Raw genomic sequence first — 24,643 nt, 5'->3', positions numbered from 1 at the left:
CGCCTGAGCGGCCCAAGGAGGCCTCGGGTGCATCGTCCAAATTGACTCTGCTGGATGTCATGGGGGCCATTGAGGAGATGAAGGCGACTGTGAACCAGCAATTTGATACCCTGGCTAATAAATTGGACTCGGTGTTGATTGATGTGAATTTGGTCAGAGCGGACCTGTCCAAAACAAATGACCGGGTCGACTCATTGACTCAAGCGGCGTCGAGCCTAACTGTGGATGTGGCCGCTTTGCAGACGGAGGTACGGAGGTTGCGGCTCGCCAGTGACCTGACTGATCGTCGCCTTGAGGATTCCGAAAGCAGGGCCAGGCGGAATAATGTCCGTATTATTGGGGTGCCCGAACGATCGGAGGAGTCTGCTGCGGATCTTTTTGTGGAGGATCTAGTGGTGACTCATCTAGCACCCAAGGGACTGAGCAAGTTCTTCGCTGTGGAACGGGCCCACAGGATTCCGGGTGGTGCGCCCAAGGTGGGTGCTCCCCCGCGGCCTATCATTGCCCGACTTTTTAATTTTCGGGATAGAGATGCTATCCTTCAGGCATCGAGGGTGGCTGGGCCATTAAAGTTTGAGAACTCTAATGTTAGCTTTTACCCAGACTTCACGCAAGCGGCTCAAAAGCAACGGCTGGGTTTTTTTTTTTTTTTTTTTAAAACCTTTATTTTGGTAAATGCACAATACACAGCGTCTGCCTACAACCCCTCGGGCCGGCCGCTATGACATTTCAGAAAAGGATAAAAGAAAAAGAAAAAAAAACAAAAAAAAAAACAATTGGGAAGAGCGCCGTTAAAGCAATCTCTGAGTGAAAAATACCGTGTAGAACATAGAACAATAATGTCAGGATAAGAAAAGGTTTAATTTTATGATTTTGTCGAGTACAATGTAGTGAACTACGAGAAGAGTCGAAGCTGATCACTGACCAGGAGAGACATCACCGTTCACGGAGCACCCAGAAGGAGGCGTTATATAGGAAGGCATTTGTAAGGAAACAGGTGGCCACCATCCAGGAACTAAGAGCAAACGCTATACCACAGAATGATAGAACACAATAAACTCCCTACTAACACTGAACCCCGACCCCGAAGAAACAAAGAAACATAGAAGAGAAAGAAACCGAAGAAGAAGAGAGAAAGAATGAGAAAGAGGGCCATAGAGACAAAGAAAAGACATAGAACACATCCCATCCCCCCACCCTGCATACCAGCGGAAGGCCACGGCCCACCCCCCCCCCAATAGGCATGCCTGTCGCCCCAAAAGAACCCCAAGTGGGAAAGAGAGTCTGGAGAGTGGGAAAGAACATCCCAGTCTCCGACTCCCAGAGAAGGCAGGAGGAGGAAATTTTACATACTCCCGGTCACCACCAGCCCCATAAGCATCCCCCACCCTGAATATCATCAGCACAACTGAAGTAGCAAGCAAAGCAGCAGGTGGGGAGACTCCATTCCAAATGTGCGAATAAATCAGATAATTAGCAGTCCCATCCTAGTCCCCGCCCGCCAATACGTACAGCAAACTAAAGGAAATCGCCCAGCCCTGGCCCGATCCTAAGTGGCCCCACAGATCCACCCCCGCAATCAACAATAGCAAATTACACGCATGCGGCACATCAGATACATAGACAAATATTCTAGTCCGGGTCATGCCAGGCGGTCAGGCAGGATCATCAAGGGAGGCAACATCAGCCCTGGCCAGAACGCTGAAACCCCACCAAGCATGGCCACCGCTGGGAGTGTACCTCAGGCAGAACAAAGGAGCAAGATGGCCGCTCCCGGCATAGAAGACGCAGAGGAAGAGGAAGCGAGAGTTCCCAATCATAGACCATCACCACATCGATTGTGACCAACACAGTTTTCCCCACAGAACGGCACACACTCCGGCGATGTTGAGGAAGCCGTGGCAACACTTGCAGAGGCAGAGTCTCAGCTTGTAGAGTGGAAGGGAGCTTTGTATCTGCAACTTTGTCATTAAAAGAACACTCGACACTGTAGCCAGGGAGAGGACGTTCCACAGTATCCCCCTGTCGCCACATTGTATCCGCCTCGAAGGGAATGAGAGGCATTGGGGGGTCAGACAACCGCAGTAGTTCCCTGGATGGCATAGCGACATCGATCTTCCGCTCCAGTTCTCGAGTGTTTTGCCACAGTGTCGCCCTCAAGTCTTCCAGGGCTAGAAGGATATCACCATAGGTCAGGTCTGCTCCCCGCTTCAGCATGTCGGCAGTATGCAAAGGCGCCACCGGGACACCCTCCAGCTCGACAGTAGGCAGGGCAGCTTGCGTCAGGGATATGGAGGCTTCCGTCTTTCCGGCGAGGTAGACCGGCACCGCCACCATTTTTGCAGTCAGCCCACATCGGAGGGGTGAGGGTGACTCCATTGGACGGAGGAATAGCATTTAAGGCAAGAAGAGATACTGCTCGCTATACGGGGCTCACACGATGTGAGAGCCCTCGGCTGTATAGCAATGCGGGTGGTGGGCGCTCTAAAACGGATACCGCTCTGACCGCTGGTAGCATGACAAAGGAAGGTTCGCCAGCCCGGACCCAATCATACAGGAATTCTCTCCGTCGCGAAGAAGGCTCCGCCAAGCCGCCCACTCCACAGCCGGTCACATTTCCCCAGGCGCCGGTCCGGCCCCAGGTCGTCTCACCGTACGTGATAAGCGGTGTCCGGTGGCGGTGGTCGGGCCAGAGTGCGTGGGCAAAGTCCAAAGTCGGCAAACTCTATGAATCCTCGACCAAAAAAGCCGGCGGGGACATCGGAGGAATGCGGAAAGTGTCAGCGCATTCGTGGTTACATTTGCGCGCGCTGTAGGCAGGATTAAAGATCAGGATGTCATGTAAACAGCAGACGGGCTGCGGAGCCGGGAGCTCAGACGTCCTGTCCGTCCGCCATCTTGGCTCCTCCCCTCAACGGCTGGGGTTTTTGGCCATCAAACGGCGCTTGAGGGACATGGAGCTGAAATATGCGATGCTCTTCCCGGCTAGGCTGCGGGTTGAGTTAGAGGGTCGATCGCATTTCTTCGACCGGCCGGAGGCGGTTGGAGAGTGGCTGGATGCCCTACCTAGGGGTCGAGGTCGGGAAGGTCGGATGGCGGGGAGCGGAGAGTGCTCGGCGGAGTAGGAATAGAACTGAGATCCTGGCTATGGACCGGACTGGTAACGTTTTGCACCTGCGGCTGCACTGGACTCCAGTTTGTAACTCTTTGCCCTTTGGTATTTGGAGGTTGCGGGGGGCTTGCTGGGGCCCTTTCCTCCTTCCGGGTTTTTTTTTGTCTTCTTTGTAGTGAGTTTCATATTGGGGCGACAGGCACACTGCACGTTGGGGGGGCTGTTTGGGCTCACGCAGGGGTGCAGGGAGGGGGGAGTTTTGTTGGGGTTGATGGGGTGGGGTTGGGGTTTGTTCGTTTGCATCACAAGGCGGGGTAATGTTTTCTGTTGTGTTATTATGATTGTGCTCTCCGGGAGGGGGATATTTTGTGCTGGGGGGCATGGGGGGTAAGGGGTTGAGACTTCTTTCATGGAATGTGAATGGGCTGGGGGACAGGATAAAGCGGGGGGTGGTCCTGCAGTTCTTGAAACGTATTTCGCCGGACATTGTGTTTCTGCAGGAGACGCACCTAATAGGGAACTCTTTCCATGCCATGAACAGGCGGGGATATCGCCTTCTGGCCCATTCTGGTTTCACCTCTGGCTCGAGGGGAGTGGGCATTTTAGTTAGGACCTCTCTCCCGTTGGAGGTGGATGAGGTGCTCCACGACGACAGAGGGCGCTACACTGCGCTGGTGGGGAGATGGGAGGGTAAGTTGATTTCGCTGGTTACTGTCTACGTGCCGCCGGGCCTGCAGACGGCCACCTTTGCTGATTTGGGGCGCCTGCTACTTGGGCTTCCGGGGGGGGGTTTGGTCTTGGGGGGGGATTTTAACGCAGTGGTCTCCGGAGTTGAGGATCGACACCCCCCCTAGGGACCTCCCTCGGGCCCAGAACTGGCTGGGGGGCTTTCTGGATACCCTGGGACTGATTGATTGTTGGCGGCTGAAACACCCTGGACAAGCACAATATACCTTCCACTCCGGGGCCCACGGTAGTCTTTCGAGGCTTGACTATATGCTAGTACCTGCGGCCCAAGCTGGGATGATTGGGGAGGTGCGACACTTGGCTCGCGGTATATCTGATCACTCCCCTCTTTTGCTACACTTAGATATCGCCTTGGGGGCGGTGGGGAGGGTGGCGCCGATCAACCCCTGGTACCTACGAAACCCCACGATCCGTGCAGACCTGGTTAGGTCCCTGGAACGCTATTTTAACGACAACGTGGGGTCGGTGTCTTCCGCCGTCTCCCTTTGGGAGGCCTTTAAGACGGTGCTCCGGGGCCAGGCCCTGTCTCTCATCTCCCATACCAAAAAATGCGAGGCGAAAGAGGTGGTTCGACTAGAAAATGAGATCACCGAGTTAGAGATCGATTTGGAGCAAGGTGTTACGGATGACAGACTGCATGTGCTGGGGCTTAAACAGGCTGACTACAAGGCGCTGGTTACTGAATCTGCTAAGAGTATGAGCAGGGAGCAACAGGGGCGTTTGTATGATATGGGTGATAAGGTGGGGAAGTTGATTGCCTGGTTGGATAAGAAGGAGAGAGCGAGTCGAGTGGTGCCGGTTTTTGAGAGGGTGGATGGTGTGTGTGTGACGGACCCCAGTGATATTGTTGATTGCTTTGCGGAGTACTTTCACGGGGTTTACTCTCCGGTCTTTGAGCGATCGGAGGAAGACTCTCGCCTGCTGCTTAAAGACATTGCTTTGCCGTCTCTATCTGATGAGGATAAACTATTGATGGACGCGGCCCCGTCGCCGGATGAGATTGCTTTGGCCATTCGCTCTATTGCTTCTGGCAAGGCCATGGGTCCTAATGGCCTTCCCATCAAATTATATAAGTTGCGCCCAGATAAGATTGCGCCGTATCTCCGGGACATGTTCCTTGAGGCACAGGCGGCGGGCTCCCTCCCCCCTGACCAACGTCTTGCTACTATTGTTGTTATCCATAAGGAAGGGAAGCCGCGGGATCGGTGTACTTCTTACAGGCCTATCTCTTTGTTGAACGCGGAGCCCAAAATCCTTGCCAAGGTACTGGCCAATCGCCTGATCCGGGTCGTGGGCGGCCTGATTCATCAGGATCAATCCGGTTTTATACCTCATCGCAATACCGCTTTGAACCTGAGGCGACTGCATGGCGTCCTCGCTAGAGCGCCATTCATGCGTGAGCCGGCCATTTTGGCATCCCTGGACGCTACCATGGCGTTTGACACCTTGGAATGGCCGTATATTTGGGCAGCATTGGCGAAGTTTGGGTTCGGCCCTGGGTTCATCGGTTGGGTGAAATTGCTTTATGATAACCCACTGGCACAGGTGGTGGTCAACGGACGGGTGTCGGCTCCTTTTGTTTTGGGTAGGGGTACGCGACAGGGATGTCCGTTGTCACCTCTTCTCTTTGCGCTTTGTTTGGAGCCCCTTGCGGAGTGGCTGCGGTGGCACCCTTAGATGGACGCCGGAGTACGAGGACCGAGTCTCCCTATATGCGGACGATATCCTCTTGTATCTTGCATCTCCGCGCAAATCGCTCATTGTATTGGTGGATGTGTTGAGCTCCTTTGGTCGCAACTCCGGATTGGTCATTAACTGGGCTAAGTCTTGTGTGTACGTTCTCTCTGGGGAGGCCCCCCCCCCTTCCGCGGGGGTGCCCTATCCAGGTGGCGCAGTCGGGATTTAAGTATTTGGGAATCTTTATAACCCTAGACCCGGTGGCCCGGTATGAGCGGAATCTTCTCCCCCCCCTTCAGCGCCTAAGGGCGGATGTGGCGGGTTGGCGGCGGCTGCCGCTCTCGCCGCTCGGCCGGGCGGCGTTGTTCAAAATGATGTCGCTGCCACGCTTTTTGTACGCCCTACAGAACACTATGGACGTAGTGCCGGCCCGCTATTTTCGGGAGGTGGAGTGTCTTCAGCGTCGATTGTTTTGGGATGGGCGGCCGCGGATCGCTCTTGCCAAACTAACCCTACCGTGGTACGATGGGGGGGTCACTCTCCCTGATATTAAACGATATTATTGGGCCTCCCAGTTGGCTGCTGTCAATCACGGGATGTATGGGCCTGCTTTGAACCCGGCTTTTGAGATGGACAAATTGTTATTGCCAAGCGGGGATTATAATCGAGCACTATACTCGGGGTCCCTTGATGCGCGATTGACGGGCCCGACGCGGGTCGCGGTGCAGGTGTGGCATGCAGCCAATGCGGCGATGGGGTGGAGGGATCGCTTGACTCGGGCAACGCCATTGTACGCTTCCCGGCGTTTGGGTTATCTGTGGACTACGAAAGGCTTTGAGAAATGGGATATGATTGGTATCAGCAAGGTAGGGGATCTCTGGACGAAAGGGAAATTTAAGACGTTCGACATGCTGAAAACCGAATATCAGTTGAACGATAGGGAATACTTTCGGTACGCTCAGGTTCATCACGCCTTGTGTTCCGTATTCCCGGACGCTGCGGCTATTCCGGAGTCCTCCCCGTTGGAAGACAGAGTATTGGACGGCTATGTGCCGGATAGCACCATTTCGCTGATTTATAAGAAGCTTATCAATGATCGAATGGGTTTGCTGACCTCATTGCGGGAGACATGGATTGCCGACGGTTTGGAACTTGACGACGAGGATTGGGTGTCAGCGGTGGCCTCCCCGAAGGAGGTGGCTATCCCAGCCCGCTTGCGTTTCGTCCAGCTTAGGTTACTTCATAGAGTGTACGTCACGGGCCTGGTTTGATGTGTATGGGGTATTCGGTGGATGGTCTGTGTAAGCGTGGCTGTGGACTACTGGGGACTTTCCTCCATATCCTATGGGAGTGTCCGGAAGTGACTCGGTTTTGGTATAAAGTGCATGCGGTGTTAGAAGAAGTCACGCATGTTGCCTTGTTGCCGGAGGCAAGGAGATGTTTGCTGAATGTCTGGGAGCCGACTGATTACAATGTGATGCAGACGCAGTGGGTGACCCTGGGCTATATGGTAGCGAAGTGTGACATTGCACAACTGTGGGGCTCCCAGAGGCCACCAACGGTCTCAGCGTGGAAGGAACACATGGACTGGTGTATGTTCAGAGAGAAAACGGTGTATGTGGCGAGAGGCAAGCCTGGGAAGTGGGTTAAGGTGTGGGGTCCCTGGAACTCCTATCGTGGAGGTATTTGCGCCCCGCCCCAGACGCGAGAGATGGATGCTGCTCTGTCTCCCTAGCCCGCGCATTCCTCTATGCTCCTGCGACATGTGCAGTTGGTTTCTTCTGCCTTCCCCCCCCCCCTCTTTCTCCCTGGGTTTGTGTACCCCTTCGGCACGGGGACCACATGTTACTGCTATTGACCTCCTATGCCTTGTGTGTGTGATGTTTTTCGTTTTCTTTAAAAATGTGAAACCTTTCTTTGCTTGTCTATGGACTGCGGCTGCGGCTGGCTGAGTTGATTAGCACTCCAGCAGCTCTCTTATTGCTTCACCGATGTGGTTGCTAAGATGTGTCTCTGCTTATAGTGTGCCTTAGCGGCCGGCCTGTTGGTTGTAGGCCCATACTTGTATGTCTCTGAAACTGTAATAAAGGTTTTTCAAAAAAAAAATAAAAAAAAAAAAATCATGCAACCAATTTTGAACTGCACTCTTTTCCTGATTGATAGCCAATGTAATTCCCGCAGTAGGGGCTGTGAATGAGTCCTAGCTGGTGAATCAGTAACTAGGCGGGCGGCCGTGTTCTGAACAACCTGCAATTTGTCCAAAGAGGCGGCATGAGCAGAGAGAAGAAGAGCATTGCAATAATCTATCTTGCTCATGAGTAATGCTTGAATTAAAGTCTTCCTGGTGGAAATTGGAAGCAATGGAAAAACTCTTCTAAGTAAACCTAGGATGTGATAGCAAGACCCAACAATGGTGTTAACGTGGGTTTGCATCGTGAGTTTTTTATCAAGCTTAATGCCTAAGTTTTTGACTACCTCTTTAGGAACAGGGGCTTTACCCAGCTCCTCAGGCCACCATCTTGGTGTCCAACAGATGTCTGCACCTCCGAATAGCAGGATCTCAGACTTCTCAGAGTTTAACTGGAGATAGTTGGTTTTCATCCAGGCGGCAATAGCCATCATGCCCTGAGAGAAGATGGTATGTGTGTCGGATCTCGTTTTATCAAAGGTGAGGAGGAGCTGGGTATCGTCTGCATAGGAAATGGGGTTAAACCCCAGGTCTCTCATCAGTTTGGCCAGAGGCGTCACATAGATATTGAATAAGGTGGGGCTCAAACATGAGCCCTGCGGGACGCCTCTGGTAACCTGTGTGGGAGTCGATGTAAAGGGCCCCATTGCCACTGCCTGAGTACGGTTAGACAGAAAATTAGTCAGCCACCTAAGTGCAGATCCCTCCACACCAATCTCCTGGAGTCTTTGTAGGAGAATTTGATGGGAAATGGTGTCAAGAGCTGCTGATAGGTCAAGCAGCACCAGAAGTGCCGCTTGACCTTGGTCCAGAGCCATTCTGATATTATCCACTACCTCCACCAGAGCCGTTTCGGTGCTATGTTTGGCACGAAAGCCTGACTGAGAAATGTACAGAGCCTTGCAAGACTCGAGGAAAGCAGATAGATGCTTATTGACGTATTTCTCTGTTATCTTGCTCTGTAGAGGGAGCAGCGAAATAGGACGATAGTTTGATACTTCCTCCGGGGAGATGTTAGAGTTCTTGCGAATAGGAATGATCTGAGCATGTTTCCATTTTGGAGGGAGAGTCGCAGATTTTAAAGAAGCATTGACTATCGAACAAACTGGGGGTGCCAGCAGGGCCGCAAATCGGGAAGAGATTTTAGCAGGTAAAATATCCAGTGAGGATCCAGATCTGGTGCATTTCAGAAGAATTTGTACTTCGGTGACAGAAATAGGGGGGAAAGTAGTCAAACGGGGTCCCTCGGTAGTTAGTTGTAGCATGATTTCTGCAGGGCTAGAAGCAAAACTATTGGATAAGATAATATTATGATAAATCTTCTCAATCTTTTGCACAAAGAAGGAGGAAATATTGTCACATAGTGACTGGGAAAAGCTATCCTTAGTCTGACAAGATTTGGGGTTTGTAAAATCATGTACAATTTGGAAAAGTAACCTTGCATTATTTCCCGCCTGCTCCAAAGTTGCTGCAATATGAGATTTACGGGCTAATTTAACATTTTTATGGTAAGTTGTCATAGCTGCTTTATACAAGATTTTAGCATGTTCATCGTGTGAACGACGCCAAGACCGCTCCAGTTTTTTACAGGTGCTTTTCTCAGCACGCAAATCCGACGTGTACCATCCAGAAGCAGTGCTTTTAGGTGAAAATCTGAGGCGTTTGAGAGGAATTACTTTATCCAGTAAATTGCTAACACTCAGATTAAAAAGATCGAGCTGTTGAACCACATCCTCTTGCATACTGTTCCAATCCCACTCTGAGAATAGTAAGGAAAGATGGTTGGTAGTTAATTTATGCCTTGACTCTGAGTCATCTATTTCATTTGAGATTTTTTAAACATTCATTTTTGGTTAATGTTAGCTGTTGTCTGGGGTGAACCACTGACATTATTGGTTAAGTCTGCTGGTGTAAAAAATGATTCTGCATATGCAGGTTTGGAGTCATGCGCCTGACTGGGCAAAACATTTTGGGCATACAGGAGAGTAAATGATCTAAATCTAGGATTTGGTGGGTGGCAGAATTGATGGAGGAGGATACACTTAGGTTGAAAATTATCTCATAAAATATTGCAGGTTTAAGGCAGAAGCTGGGAAATCCAGATTGAATAAGTCTGGTGGTGAACAATGATATCTTATGTTTTCAGGAAACATGGAAAGCAGGTCCTATTTTTTTAGATGGTTACTGATCCTTCCAAACGCCAGTGATTCCTATAAAGCAAGGCGAGCGAGAGGTGATGTCTTAACCCTGATGGCCAATAACCTTAGAATACAGGTTTTAAAGTTTCAGAATGAATCCCCCAACTATCATATCTCAATGATTGGGACAGGATTTTAATTAACTTCTATAATGATAACTGTGAAGGTAATAAGTCACTGGTGGTTGGCTCATTGGAGATTGATTCTATTTGTACAGTACATCCTAATTGACTTAATACACTAGTGGTAGGTGATTTCAATGCTCACTGTTATGATAAGTTGTCCAGGACTGTATGCAGTTTATTTGAGAGGGAGGGGGATGCCGCTCCCCACTTTACCCACAGCAAATACGGAAATGTGCCTAATAGATTGCTATAATTCAGAACTTAGCTTTAATCAATGAGGTAGATACCAATACAGGATTATTAACGAAGACATTTGGGACTTTGGATAATGGTTCGACAATTAATTACATCCTGGCGTCTGATGTTTTCTGCGATCAGGTCATCCAAGTAGAAGCGATATGCTTAGGTTTCAGTGATCATTCTGCTTCCTTTGTCCAAAGAAATGGGATGACAACTATAAGTTTTATGAGGAAAAGGCCCTAAAGCCAGTTTTAACAAGGAGGAATGGATATATTCTCATTGGGAGATGGGTAATAAGAAGTTTTTCCCATAGACATTGATATTAGCTCATAAGCAGACAGACATACTGACCTGTTTAGATTCCAATCCCTACTTGGTACGGTCGATGAGAGCTTTTGATGAGATTCTGGGTTACATCAAAGGTAACCTGGTGCGGACTTGTTCCTCCAACGAGATACCAATAGTGCAATGGTTGATGCTGCTTATTCGCAGTCTTTAAAAAATCTACATGCTGCTCCCAGGATGATCCCAAGAAATGAGGGTGTGGTGATGTCTTTTCATACACATTCCAGAACTGCCCCTCTGGAATGTGGAATGTGTTGTGGGGTTTGGAGTTCTGGTGATGTTCTTCTTGTGTCAGTTGCTGCTGGACTGCGGACATTGTGGCCAGTAAACTCAAGACTTAAGCATGGCACGTCTCCTGTCTCTTCATTGTGACCGTGTCACCACAATTTGGCGACAAATTGGCCACAGTAAGGAACCCATGCACTTCAGAGGCAGCGCAGCACGTATTCTTGGTGGAATGCGATCCAGTTGGATACGTCAGGGAGAAAGAAAATAAAACGTACAGGTTAGTGTTTGTGTGTGTGACTTTTCGTGCCCCCCCTGTTTTGTGACTTTGGGTAAAACTACCCAGCGATTTCAAACTGAGGTTTGAGGGCTGTGTACTCGACTGCGAGTGGAACGCATTCAAACATACATTGGGGGATGTGACATTGCGTTTATCAGTGTCACGAGGCATACACTACGATGATATGTGCGTGTTATGAGCCCTCCCCCACCGTTTCAACAAGCACGTGTTACCTTGTCCACGTGTCTCTTTCTTGGTTGAACGCCGACCCTCTCAGTCAAAATGCTGGTGCACCTGGCCTCTCACACAGCGTGTCCTCCCCACCCTTTTTCTTTGTTGGTTGTCGTCACGCAGAGGGAAGAGCGCAGGCGCACAGAGAACTCCAGCGTCAGGGGGGTCAGGTGTCATCAGGCCCCCCCCCACCAATGTCAGTGCCCATATTGAATCGGGTTCGACACCAGTGAACTCAGGCGCTATCACCTTCTTCTTCTTCCAGTGCCAGCGGCCATTTTGGATTGAGGTCTACAGCATCTTCACGTTTTCTACGTCAGCGGCCACACTGGTTTGGTTTTGAGCACAGCGTTTCGTTTTGTTTCCCTGGCTCGCCAGTTGGTTAAGCTTCTATGGTATGCACACACTGTGGTGCGTAACAATGTGAGTGTTGTCGGCATGCGTCAACAGGACAAGAAGTGTCTGTGGTGCACACAAGTTTGCTGCATTACACTTGGTGCATGAAGGGCATCTGTGATACGCACACATATCCAGTCAATGTTGAGAGCTTAGAATTGCGCATCCGTGATGCGCACATGCAGTCCAGTCTTTTCTTCAAGGTATCTACAAATTTACGCATCATCTGTGGTTCACACACAAACTGTGTATGAATTGTGCTGACTAGTATTCTGTGTTTCTTTTATTGTTTTTTATGTAACTCAGCTCAAGTCCAAACTCATTATCCCCTTTTGTGTCAGTTCTATCTTTCATGGCCACTTTGCAGAATGTTTATTCCCCGCCCCCTTTTCTACAATCACCTGGTGACCCACCCGTCCCTTGGTGGAATTGGTACAGAGCTTTCACCAAGTAACTGGGAGCCATTGGGGGCAATCGGTATGGCCCAGAACGTAAAAGGTTCTTATTGGAACATAATCTGGGGTTTGAGGGTCAGTCTATTTATGAGCATTTGCCACCTTTCTAATTACAACAAGATGGTGATGAGTTGGATGAGTATGAGTTGGCTGTGAAAAAACTAGAAAAGCCATTTGATGTTCAACCTAGTTTGATTGTTAACAGACACAAATTCTTCACTAGGGAGCAGTTGCAGGATGAGTCCATTGACACATATGTAGCAGTTTTACGTATGTTAGCGGCAGAATGTGAATTTGAGAACTTTACATCTCAACTCATCCACGACCAGATAGTGGTACGTTTCTGGGGTAAAACAGTTCAAGAGAAACTACTCACTATGAGAAATCCCAGTTTGACAGAAACCATTGACGTGGTGAAAAGTATCTAAGTTTCATGCAAGGCTTGCAAGGAACTAAAGCAGAGGTCGACTAGTGGTGTGTCTGTTGTAAAGGATAATAGCAGTACTACGCAAAATAAGAAGACCACTAAGAGGAAAGCATCCAAAGGGGGGTTCTTCAGCCAGAAAAACATTTGTTTCAGGTGTGGATATTCTAATCATGGTCCGAATGGTCGACCATGTCCAGCTAAGAATGTTAAATGCAAGATCTGTGGCAAAATGGGCCCTTTTGCCAAGGTTTGTCAGTCATCCAAGGATAAGATCAACGCTATACTGGATGGTGAACTGTGCGACAGCTCTGAGGAAGAACAGACCATTGGGAGAGATTTCATGATAGTGGTTCATGATGGCGAATCAAACTGTGTTGATCCTTATGAAGACATCATGGTTGATGGCAAAGTGTTGAGACTGCTCATTAACTCTGTTGCAAGGATGACAATGGGGACGGATAAGTTGGTCCAGGAGGTTTGGGGTAACTGGGAATTACTCCCCCAGTTACAGGAATCCTGTAACTTATGATGGCAGGAAGATTGAACTGTCTGGGTATTTTGAATGTCACTTGAGGTTTAAAACCCGCACAATTTATGGCAAAGTTTATGTTGCTAAGAAAGGCTTGAACATTCTTGGTTGGTACCATCAGGGTCTATTCAGGATGACACTTAGGCCGGAGAGAAAGGTTCAGGTTTCTGTGGTCAGCGATGGGATACCCACTGATAGTGCTCTTGATGCAACTGATCCCAGCACCAAGTGAACTGGTTTGTTTGGATCAGTTTTGTGTGACAAGTTAGGCAAAATTGAAGGATTCAAGAACAGGATAAAGGTCCAAAGTGATGTCACCTCAGTCAAGCACAAGGTAAGAAATGTACCATTTAGTTGACATACTTAAAATAATGTGTGCTGATGGTGTGATTGAACCGATTGAGTCATCTTTGTGGTTATCCTCAGCTTGCCTGCAGTATTCTACTGGTGGGTTTATTCAGTTTCTGTTTTCTATCAGTGTGCTTATGTTGGCATTAAGTTGTATTTGCTTATCACTTAGTTCTTTTGTTTTTTATTCTTCATGCTACTGTGTTTCTATGGCTTCTTTCTGTACCATGTGAGATATTGTGGTGATGTCTTTTCTTACACATTCCAGAACTGCCACTCTGGAATTTTGAATGTGTTGTGGGGTTTGAAGTTCTGGTGAAGTTCTTCTTGTGTCAGTTGCTGCCGGACTGCGGAGGCTGTGGTCAATAAACTCAAGACTTAAGCACTGCACGTCTCCTGTCTCTTCATTGTGACCATGGCACCATAAAGGGTCTAGTGAAGAGTATGTGGATACAATATAAAGAAGCACGGAGCGCTAGTATAAGGTGTCTGCAGGAGAAAGAACGGGAGAGTTTGCAATAAGCAGCGGTTAAGAACAATAGCTAGAATTATAGAAAAGTGATAAATGCCCCTTTCCTCAAAAATGAAAGTGATCTGACCTTAGACCTACATGTTGAAGAGGAAGCTTGGGTGGCTCACTTTATGAAAACATTTGGGGTATCTGGTGAGGACGTGGTGCCCCCAAACAGCTTGCAGCAGGTAGAATTAAGGGGCAGCTTAGCTTTTGAACTGGCAGAGGTGAGGCGTGGGATGGCTCTGTGTAGCTCCACAAAGGCCCCAGGCCCAGATGGGGCTCCCATAGAATTCTTTTTAGAGCACCAAGATCTGTGGGCGCCATTATTGACCAATATAGTTAATGTTATAGGGAAGATGGGACCCCCAGAAGTTAGGAAAAAAACAATAAATAATCCCCATACATAAAAAAGATTGGGAAGGGACCATAGACCAATGTCTTAAATTGAGTCTGATAATCGCTAAATACACTGCCGTCAAGAATGGACAAATATATATGGCCTTTATGGATCTTTCAGCTGTGTCACACACTCTAAGCTATGGTCTGTTATGGAAGCTTTGAGCATTGCCGAGACTATAATAGCCTTTATACGTCAGATATATTCACAGGCATCTGCCTATGTTTGGTACAGAAGGGATGGGAAATGTACGAGGCTCTTCAAGATCCAGAGGGGCACCAGACAGAGACGCATCCTTGCCCTGTTTTAGTTCTCAATTTATACTAATGGGGTGGAGGCAGTACTGATCGGATCTACTTCTGATTTCCCTTATATTATTTCCATTCCCCTGCCAATACTTTTATATGCAGACGATGCTGTGTTAATCCGTAGAACTGGGAAGGCGCTGCAGACACTTATTGAGGCATAGACCGATTTAATGAAAAATGTGGATCTTCGAGTTATTGAAGCAAACACTTTTGTACTTGTGACAGAAGATCACCCAAAGAAACTGCCAGTATTCCACATTAAAACAAAACAGGAGGTAACCCTTAAACCCAGTCGAGACCTGGTGGATATATGTAATAATGCAACAATGTCTCAACCGATAATCATTTAGTAGACAAATACATAAAGAAAACAAGTCAATTGTAGCGCAAAGGAGAGAAAAGGGAAACCACAATAATTAAGAAGAAACAAGTAATTAAACAGTGTTGGTATATCAGCACTAAATTACATTGTATGCAAGTGTAACTCAAACATTGGTGTATACAAACATGCTTGTGTAGAAGGTGAACAGCTCAGGTGACACGTGAAATAAAGTGAAGTAACAGCGAAAATCGCCTCAAAAAATATTAATTTGAGGAATGGTTACAAAACAGTATATAGATAATTCCTAAAAAGTTTAACTGTTTTTAAGAAACCAAGAGTACGCCCAAGGATGCGCTGAATGGTCGACGGTGTTTCAACCTGTAAGAAAGTCAGGTCATCATCAGGAACGGGTTATAGAGAATCGGTCAGTGCTGTATGGAAGAATAAAAGGGGAAAGAATGAGAATGGGGAAAACACGTGAATGGGAAGATGAAGATGGAGTTAAACTTCTGCTTCTACCTATAATGGTGGTAGTGGGTAAAGCTTGTAGACATGATTAAACAGTCATGGATTGCGGTTGTTGGCATATGGGTCAGATCTGGGGAGGAATGAAAGTAATTGCCACGCTGTACAGTGAGGCTGCTAGATGGAGCCCGGAGAGGGTCGTAAGGTTCAATCAGCAAGTTTAAAAATAAAAATAAGGAGATGTAGAGTCTGGCAATTAGAGCTTACCATGTCCAAACCGTGGCATGTGCATCAACGGAGGCGCGTGCAGATGCTGGTAGACGTCTATGAAGCTTCTGGGGAGGAATCCAGGGGTAGGCGCTGTAAATACCAGAGCACGGAAGCTGAGCGAAGCAGGACCGCGGCTGGAAGGAAAAGGAAGGGGAGAGGGTGGTTAGGTGAGGCCACCCCGGGATGGTAAATGAGAGATTGGGAATGAAGTGACAGATTCATACCTTGTTTCGAGAGAGGATCCCACTCGCCTCTGGATCGAAGCCTGCGGGGGATGAACTGAGGAGAGAGAAAGGGCAGGAGAATAGTAGAAAAAGGAGAGTGTTTTAAAAAAAAAATAATAATAATAAAATCTTGTGATGCATATGGACAATTGAAGTGTTTTATAAAAACATACTGACTTAATCCACACTAATATATGCATGCTGACAGAAGATATTCCAAACGTTTTCCATAACAAAAAAGAACTAGATATACAATATTATATACAATGAGAATAATAAGTTTCAATAATTATATACAGTTTGTGACAATTAAGGAAATAAATGCAGCCAATTGTGTATTCGCTCTAGTCATATATATCATATCATCATCATGGTGTAGAGGCAAGGAGGGACCGAGTTGGGACCTGACAGAGAAATCTTAGGGGGGTGGTATGTTGCACCAGAACAAGGGTCCCATTTTAACCACTGAGGCAAATGATGTAGTGAAATGTGCATTGGCTCTGGTCTTATGTGTCATGGTATTTTGAACCTTGGAAAGCTGGGACAGATAAAGAGGGGAAGTGACTCAGTGGATGTCGATGGTGGTATTCCATTACTCTAGTGTGTTCAATCCATGATTAACTGAGTCGCAAAGTGCAATCCACCTACACTCGCATTTGATCAAAGGTAGTTGTAGGTTGCCACCACGCAAAGGCAAAGTGGGTTGGTCAATGACCGGCCAAAATAAGCCAGTTTCCAAGTGCTTCTTTTCCATGTAATGTGAGACTAAGGCGGCAGTCTTGACTTTACATCTGATGTGACTCTTGTGTTGTGTGATCTGTGCTTGATCATTTGAGTAGTTTGGCCAATGTATATTAAGCCGCATGGGCAACAGATGGCATAAATTACATTAGTAGTGCAGCAGTTAGAAAATAGCTTTCGTTGATAGGTACGGTCCTTGACCTTGAATTCTTTTGTTTTGATAATGAGGGGGCAGACCATGCAATTTGGGCACCTATAGTGTCCAAGTACAGGGGGTAGACCCCATGCCAAGGTAAAGGATGTGGTGTTTTTGGTTTCCCCAGGCCACGTCATGGCTTGTACCAGTTGGTCAGATAGGTTGTTCCCCCTCTTGTGAGAGAAAAGTGGGGTTGCTGAAAGGTGGTATTTGTACAAAGGATATTCCAGTTATTTTTTATGATTTTGTTGACTTTATTACTTGAGGGTCTGTAGGTAGAGACAAACGAGATGCATGTATTCACCCATTTTTCTCTTGTTGATAAAAGAATGTCTCTGTGGCAATACAATGCATGTTTGCAGGCCCAGGAAATCAGGCGCCGCGGGTAGCCACAATTTGTAAGTTTCTCAGACAATATTGCCGCCTCACGAAAATAATCCTTTTTCCATTTGCAGTTTCTTCGGATGCGAAGAAACTGACTATATGGAAGACCATCGCTGAAGCCGCATGGATGGTAGCTTGAATATAGTAAAAGTGTGTTGCGTTCCGTGGGCTTATGGAACAATGAGGTGCCAATTACACCTTCCTCAGCATGAAGGGTGAGGTCCAAGAAAGGAAGATCATTTGTCCTAGTATCGGATGTAAATTTAAGCTGGGGCTAGCAGTTGTTGAGCCAATCGATAAAGACAGACAGATTATCGGCTGTGTCCTCCCAAAGCAAGAGAATGTTGTCAATATATCTCCGCCAGAAGCCAACTTGATTGAAGAAAGGTTTCGTATGGGTAAGGATATGTGTAGTTTTCAAATTATTTACGTAGAGAATGGCCAAATTCAAAGTGAAACAAGCGCCCATGGAAAGTGGAGATGCAAATGGGTTCAGGACGATTGTCAAGTAGATTCTGAATGATTTGGAAGCACTCGTTATGTGGTATGTTCAAATAAATCGACTCGATTTCTAAGCCAACCATCAGATCAGTCGCAGCATTAAATGTCTATCTTCAATTAAGTTGATATGGTCGGTACTGCCTCATATGAAAGTATCGGTGAGGGGTACAAATTCCTTTATGATGACATCTATGTATTTACCTAGGGGTTTCAGAATAGATCCACAACCTGATACAATCAGGATACCAGGGGGATCTGTCGAGTTTTTGTCAATTTTAGGAAGAACATAAATGACTGGTGTCCAAGGATGGGGTGATTGAGAAAGGTATGTTCTTTTATAGATATGATGTCTAAAAGTAAGGCCTGGTTAGTAACCTCTTGTATTTGATTACAGATATTTTGCAGTAGATCAGAGGGGAGGACACGATAGTTGACCTCATTGGAAAGTTGTTTCACAATTTCTGCATCGTACTTATCAATATTTATGATAACAATACCACCACTTTTGTCGATTGGTTTTATAATGATGTGGGGGTTGTCTCAAAGGCTTTTCAGAGCACGTTTTTCACCCAGGGGAAGATTGTAAGGGGCGATTTCAGATTGGTGTTCTATTTCCATTATTTCGCAAAGTACAAGCCGTTCAAAGGTAAGTATTTCAGGTAGCATTGAGGCAGTTGGGGTAGAAAGGTGGAAGGAGCGGGGAAGGGGGATTAGATAAAATTATCCCTTGAAGGTGTATCAGAAAAGAATTGTTTCAATCTAATGGATCTGGAGAAAAGTAGTAAGTATTCCTGAAGATTGAAGAAGTTACTGCTGTTAGAGGGATGAAGAAGAGACCCTTATTGAGGAGAGAGATTTCCTCAGAGGATAGGGTATGTTTGGAAAGGTTAAAAATAGGAATGGTGTGAGGGTTGGCCTAATGGGACGTATTGGGTGCAGTGGTGGGAGAAGAAATCATGGCTGTGTCATGTATCGTTACTGCGGGGGACCCCATTGGTAAAATTAACAGCGGGTTTGACGTTCACCCACATATTGGCACTGATAATTTAGTCTTGTTCTCCTTCTGCCACGTCCGCGGCTCCCTCTTAACAATGAGGTAGGTAGGAGTGGTGGTGGTGGAGGTCTATTTTGTTTCTTATCTAAGGTGGAGCCCTCCCCAGGGTTTGAGTGCTCAATGGAGGAATCTGAAAAGGTGATAGCTTGGTTGTTCCTATATCTAGCCCAGTTCCTAGTTCTAGGTGGCTGGTAGGGAGTGTTGTAGAACTCATCACGTAAGTAAGGGGAAGTTTTCTCTTTGTTAAAGCTCTTGGTGTCTTTTTGTATTTTGTTTATTTTCTTATTTTGTTCGTAAGTGTTAAAAATGGCAGTGGTACTGTTGATTTTGTCAAGAAGGTTCTTGGCATCTGTGATAGTGGAATCTTCTAGAATGAGTTTCTCTAATTGAGCGATTTCTTCATGCTCCTTTCGGCTGTGTTCGATGGCAGTATCAATACCTAGGACCATCCAGTCTCTGGAACAGGTTGTCACCAGATGACTGACGCCTGTCTGAAATTCAGGATCTTGTGTAAATATAGCAGGGGTGTTACGATTTGGAGCCCTAGGGGAATCACATCTGATTTTAATTATTCAGTTAGCATTTGTGCATGGAGATTAGTGCGAATCTGTATTTTCTTGAGGTTTTCAAGTTTGTCTAATAGAACCTGTGAGGTATTGGTTGCTGTAGGTAGGGGAGTGGAGAAATGGGAGAGAAGAGAGGGGTCACTCAAAATTTGGTTGATGTAGTCATCTAAATAATTAGGGGTCTCCTTGGAGGACATAATATGCAGTTTAGTTGCACATAACATGTCAAATAAATGACATGAGTCTGGAGTAAACTCTCGCAACCCAGCGGTTGCTCAGTGTAACATGAAAACAAAACAGGAGGTAACCCTTAAACCCAGTTGAGACCCGGGTGGATATATGTAACAATGCAACAATGTCTCAACTGGTAATCCTTTAGTAGACAAATACATAAAGAAAACAAGTCAATTGTAGCACAAGGGAGAGAAAGGGGACCACAATAATTAGGAAGAAACAAGTAATTTGGTCTGTATTTAAGCAGTTGTAGGTGTATCAGCACTAAATTACATTATGTGCAAGTGTAACCCAAACATTGGTGTACACAAATGTGCTTGTGTAGAAGGTGAACAGTGCAGGTGACACGTTAAATAAAGTGAAGTAACAGCCACACACGAAGACACACGAAGGCTGGAGGTGGTGCACACATTATCTTATCTAAGGATTCTCTTTGATGAAAAGCACTCTTGGAATAACATTGTAGCTAGCAGAGTCCTGTGATTAGAAAAAAGCATAATGGCCATTTTTCACTTTATTAAGAAACTCAAGACCAAACTCATCCTGGAAATAAAAAAAAGTAAAAGACCTATTGTTGAGAAAAAGATTGGATGGAACACCGTCCAAGCCTGGTGCCCGCCCTACAGCTACACAGGCCAAAGCAGCTAGGACGTCCTTGGGGCTAAAGGGACCAGACGAGTAGAAGACATATGGGGTTAGCTCCAAGCTTCTGTAGAGGGGGTCGCATGCATATTGGGGTTTGAAGTACCCCAACCAATCTTCTTGGGTAACGTGGTTTGAAGGATTTTCAGGAGAGCCACCTCTGTTCCACTTGATCACATTCCAGAACAATCTGGTGTCCCGGGCATGGCAAGCCTCCTTCAGGTCAAGCCAATACAATTCGTCCCATCTTTTTTTTGCTTGGGTGAGGCACTTCTTATAAGAGGATCTGGCTAGTTGAATATATGGCTTGTTCCCACTAGAGAGGGCTTGTGTCAAAATTCTTCTAGCACGTTTACATTCTTTGTCGTACCACCTCAATCGCTTGCACGGTGGCTTGTTACCCTTTCTTAATTGTTTGAGAAAAAAGCCACGTAGACCCTCAAAGAAGGACTCGTGTAATCGAGTTGCTTGATCATTATTTTCTTTGACCCTCAGAACATCCTCCAGTCTCGCAATAGTTACGGAGAGCTCGGTGTCGATGCTAGCAATAGCTGTGGCATTGGTCTTTACCTGGGACCACTTTAGCCTCCGCATATCATTAGTTGGGACGCAGCCAGTGGGAGCCAATATTGGTTCTTCGCTCACCAAGCGGGGATTCCCCCACCAGCTGTGGGAGACGCAGATAGGGTTATGGTCACTCTCTATTCTTGGCTCGACCACCATATCAATAGATTGGCGCCACAGCCTCGAGCAGCAAAGGACATAATCGATCCTGCTTGTTGAGCGGCCGTTATCGAAGGTGGGTGCTCCCAGCCTATCCCCTAAGGTTCTGCCATTCAAGGCCCTTAAGCCTCTCTCGAGGCAAAGTGCATTTACCTGCACTGCTACCGTAGACCACCTTTTAATGGGGGGGAGTGAGAGGGCTGGTATACCCCAAAGTCGGTCCTCTTCGGGGTCTAGGCCCCATTCTGAGTCCGGGTCTAAAAGGGGTTCAAAAGTGACGTTGAAGTCACCAGCAACGATCAGGTCCCTATTGCACGATTTAGTTTCTATAAGGCTGGTCAGGATGTCCAGTTATCTTGACTTTTTCCCTTTTGTGCCACGGAGATATAAGTTATAAATATCCAATGAACCCCTGTGGTCAAGAGTTAATCTCACTAGTTGAATATTCAGGGAACCCGTGTCAATCATGACAGCACTCGAAAATAAGTCCTGGCGAGCCCAAATGATTAGTCCACCCATTGGACGGCCTATCGGGCCTTGGGTTGCTGGGACGTGAAAGTTCAAGAATCCCGGCAGGAACCGAGCCTCACAGGTCCATGTTTCCTGTAGAAGGCAGACATCATATTTATTAACAAAGCTAATCCATTCAGGTGAATCTAATTTAGTCTTGATACCGGCTAAGTTCCAAGACAAGAGAGTGCCTAGGTGGTTACTAGGCAATGTAATGTGATGCACAGCGATCTGGCTAGGTACATTTTCCCTCACTCCCAACCTGGGCTGAGTCGGCGGTAAGGCCCTGAGTGTTACGGACGGCCCTGTCAAAGCCAGGGAGGCGACGTCGTGGCCAGCCGTAAGTGTACTTTCATTTACCCTCAGTATCTTAGGAGGTGAGGAGATTATCATGCTATGGGATTGTCAATAACGGAGACCTGAGTTGTAGAAGAAGTTTAAGTTATGGGCCTCTATCCCTGATCTAGGCCCATAGGGTGTATATTCAGTGATGAACCTTGGGAGGCGTGGATCTTCAAAATTGACGATAATGCAATATCCCTGAATGTTTTTGGGTTGAGAGCCTACCCATTGTACTCTTCTAGCAAATAGAATCCGCCCATTCAAGTAATTAGGGATTGGTCTATGCATGTTAAGCCAGTGACTCGCTTTGTTTTTTAGTTGCTGAAAGGATTCAGTTTTATTAGTTGGAAGTTCGGGAACACCGGTTAAAACCACAACATAGGGGAGGGATTCAGGTGGTAAGTGTATTTGAGTTGAAGGTAGCCTAGGTGCATTGCCTGAGGGGGCTGTATCATTATCCGTTCTCGTACCCACAAATTTCTTGGTGTTAGTGCCCAAGGGTGCGTTACTTGGCCGTCCCTCCCGCCCCAGTGACTGGTGGGTGTTTAACACTCCCTCCCGCCCTGGGGACTGATGCGTATTTGGCGCTGGTATAGTTAAATCTATACCTGGGCCGATGCCTGTATTGGTTGAGGCAGGGGGTTTGTCAATTAGGGGCGGTACAAAGGTCATAGGGTTTGTGCCATGAGGGCAATTAATTTTACCAATATCCCTAGTAGACAGCTTAACAACATTCTTTAACGAGCAAAAATTGTCCAGAATAGTTTGTTCCAGCTTATCAACTTTTTCTACAACCGTTTTGATCCTTTCCAGTAGTGGTAAGATTAAGGAATGAACGGTGTGTTCTAACTGGGAGATCATGTCGTGATTATTTGGCGAGGAAGGAGTGTGTGTACTGGCATCGACCATAGTTGGACAGGCTGTGGGGCTTGAAGTGTCGGGGAGTACCATGTTTTTAGATGACTTGGATATTTTTGCCTGCCTAACACCATCCTTAGCCCCACCCCTTTTCCTTTTCTGATTAACTGGTCTAAAGGGTTTGGCCCCTGCCCTGGTCTGAGGGCGAGTGGGTTTAGACTTAAGTGTGGCCACAGATTCCATTTCTGGTACAACGTCCATCATAACAGGGGATTCTGATAGCCTCCCGGAGGATGATGACAAATTGTACAGTATTTCAGGCTCTATAGGCGAAGGTGCATCCCCCCGTGTATGCTCTCTAAATTTATTTGGTGATTTAACAAAAGCTAGTGGGCCCAATGAAGAGCGTCTAGCAAGCGTGGGATCTATAGAGAGGCGTCTTTCGGTGATAGCAATTTCGTGTTCAAGTACCGAGACGGCTCGAGTGATAAATTGGTCCATGGTACCAGACACTGTTGTAGAGGCCGTGGCACGCTTCCCCTTCCCGGTCATTTGACACCGTGCAAGTGGGGGCCCAATATATATTGATGGTGGCTGGGTAACGCAAATGTCAATGGTCGTAAGACAAATCCTCCGGCGACTTACTGCTTATACTCGATGGAAAGGGGGATTTGCCCAGCCCAGCCTGGACGGCCCCGGACGGCCACAGACGGCCCCGCCCTTGTCCCGGGCTTCTCCCGGCGCCGACCCGCGCGCGGACCCGCGATGCGGCGGCACGGGTGTAATTTAAGCGCCTCCAGGCGCGAAAGAACATCCGGCGGCTTCCGGGTCCACCGCAAAGGCTGTAGGAAATTGTAGTCCAATGCTACTCCGCTCGGCGGGTTCGCCAAGACCACAGCGGCGAAGAGAGGCAGGCTGCCAGGGACCACACCGCACACCAGCAGGAAAACACCACCACAGGTAACGGGGGCCAAGCAATAAGGGTCAGCAAAGGTTCACCCGCTCTGTCAGCGGCACGGGTGTAATTTAAGCGCCTCCAGGCGCGAAAGAACGTCCGGCGACTTCCGGGTCCGCCGCTAAGGCTGTAGGAAATTGTAGTCCAATGCTACTCCGCTCGGCGGGTTCGCCAAGACCACAGCGGCGAAGAGAGGCAGGCTGCCAGGGACCACACCGCACACCAGCAGGAAAACACCACCACAGGTAACGGGGGCCAATCAATAAGGGTCAGCAAAGGTTCACCAAGCTATCTTCATTGCCATCTATGGGGCAGGAGTTTGGGAAATGGCGGAAATAGACTAATTGCAGCACATAGAGGATGGTTTTTATAAAAGGTTGTTAGCTCTCCCTTGTAGTTCCCCTAATGTATTTGCCACACTGAACTTGCCGCCCCATTTCTTTTTTATATAGTTCGTTTAGCGCCCATCTTACTGGGGGATTCGATTTAGAGAAGGGAGATGGTCAACCTGGACCACAGCATTTTGAGGGATTGCTTAAACCTGGACTTTGCACATAAAAGCAGGTGGTTGCAATATGTAAAATGTTCATTGAGGTCTTTGGGTTTACTGGAGCTTTACGAGAACCTACACCGCTGTACATTAATTTCCAAGTCGAGAATTAAGGACATTTTCTTATTAAATGCTGCGAGAGAGAAAAGGGAGGCCAATTGTATGAAATCCTCTGTGAAGCTATATCAAATGCCCCCCTCCTTCACACAGGGTATGCACTGATACCTAGCTACAGTGTCGAACTTTCAGCATCGTTTCATTTTATTGAGGTTCCGCCTAAACTATTTTCTGCTGATTTTGGGCTATCCCAGTAATGTTTACTCTGTAGGAGATTTGTCTTCATGCTCCTGTGATGGGATATCAC

The 24,643-nt window shown here is 47.3% G+C and overlaps 1 protein-coding gene across 2 annotated transcripts in view; it reads left to right on the top strand.

The window, feature by feature from the left end:
- LOC146789845 (syntaxin-binding protein 4-like) overlaps positions 1-24,643 on the top strand; it is a 1,170,683-nt gene that overhangs the window by 253,729 nt on the left and 892,311 nt on the right. The window lies entirely within an intron of this gene.

This window comes from Triturus cristatus, chromosome 10, assembly GCF_964204655.1.
Source record: "Triturus cristatus chromosome 10, aTriCri1.1, whole genome shotgun sequence".
In the NCBI taxonomy this organism is placed as follows: domain Eukaryota; kingdom Metazoa; phylum Chordata; class Amphibia; order Caudata; family Salamandridae; genus Triturus; species Triturus cristatus.
This window is presented reverse-complemented; position numbering and strand designations above follow the sequence as displayed.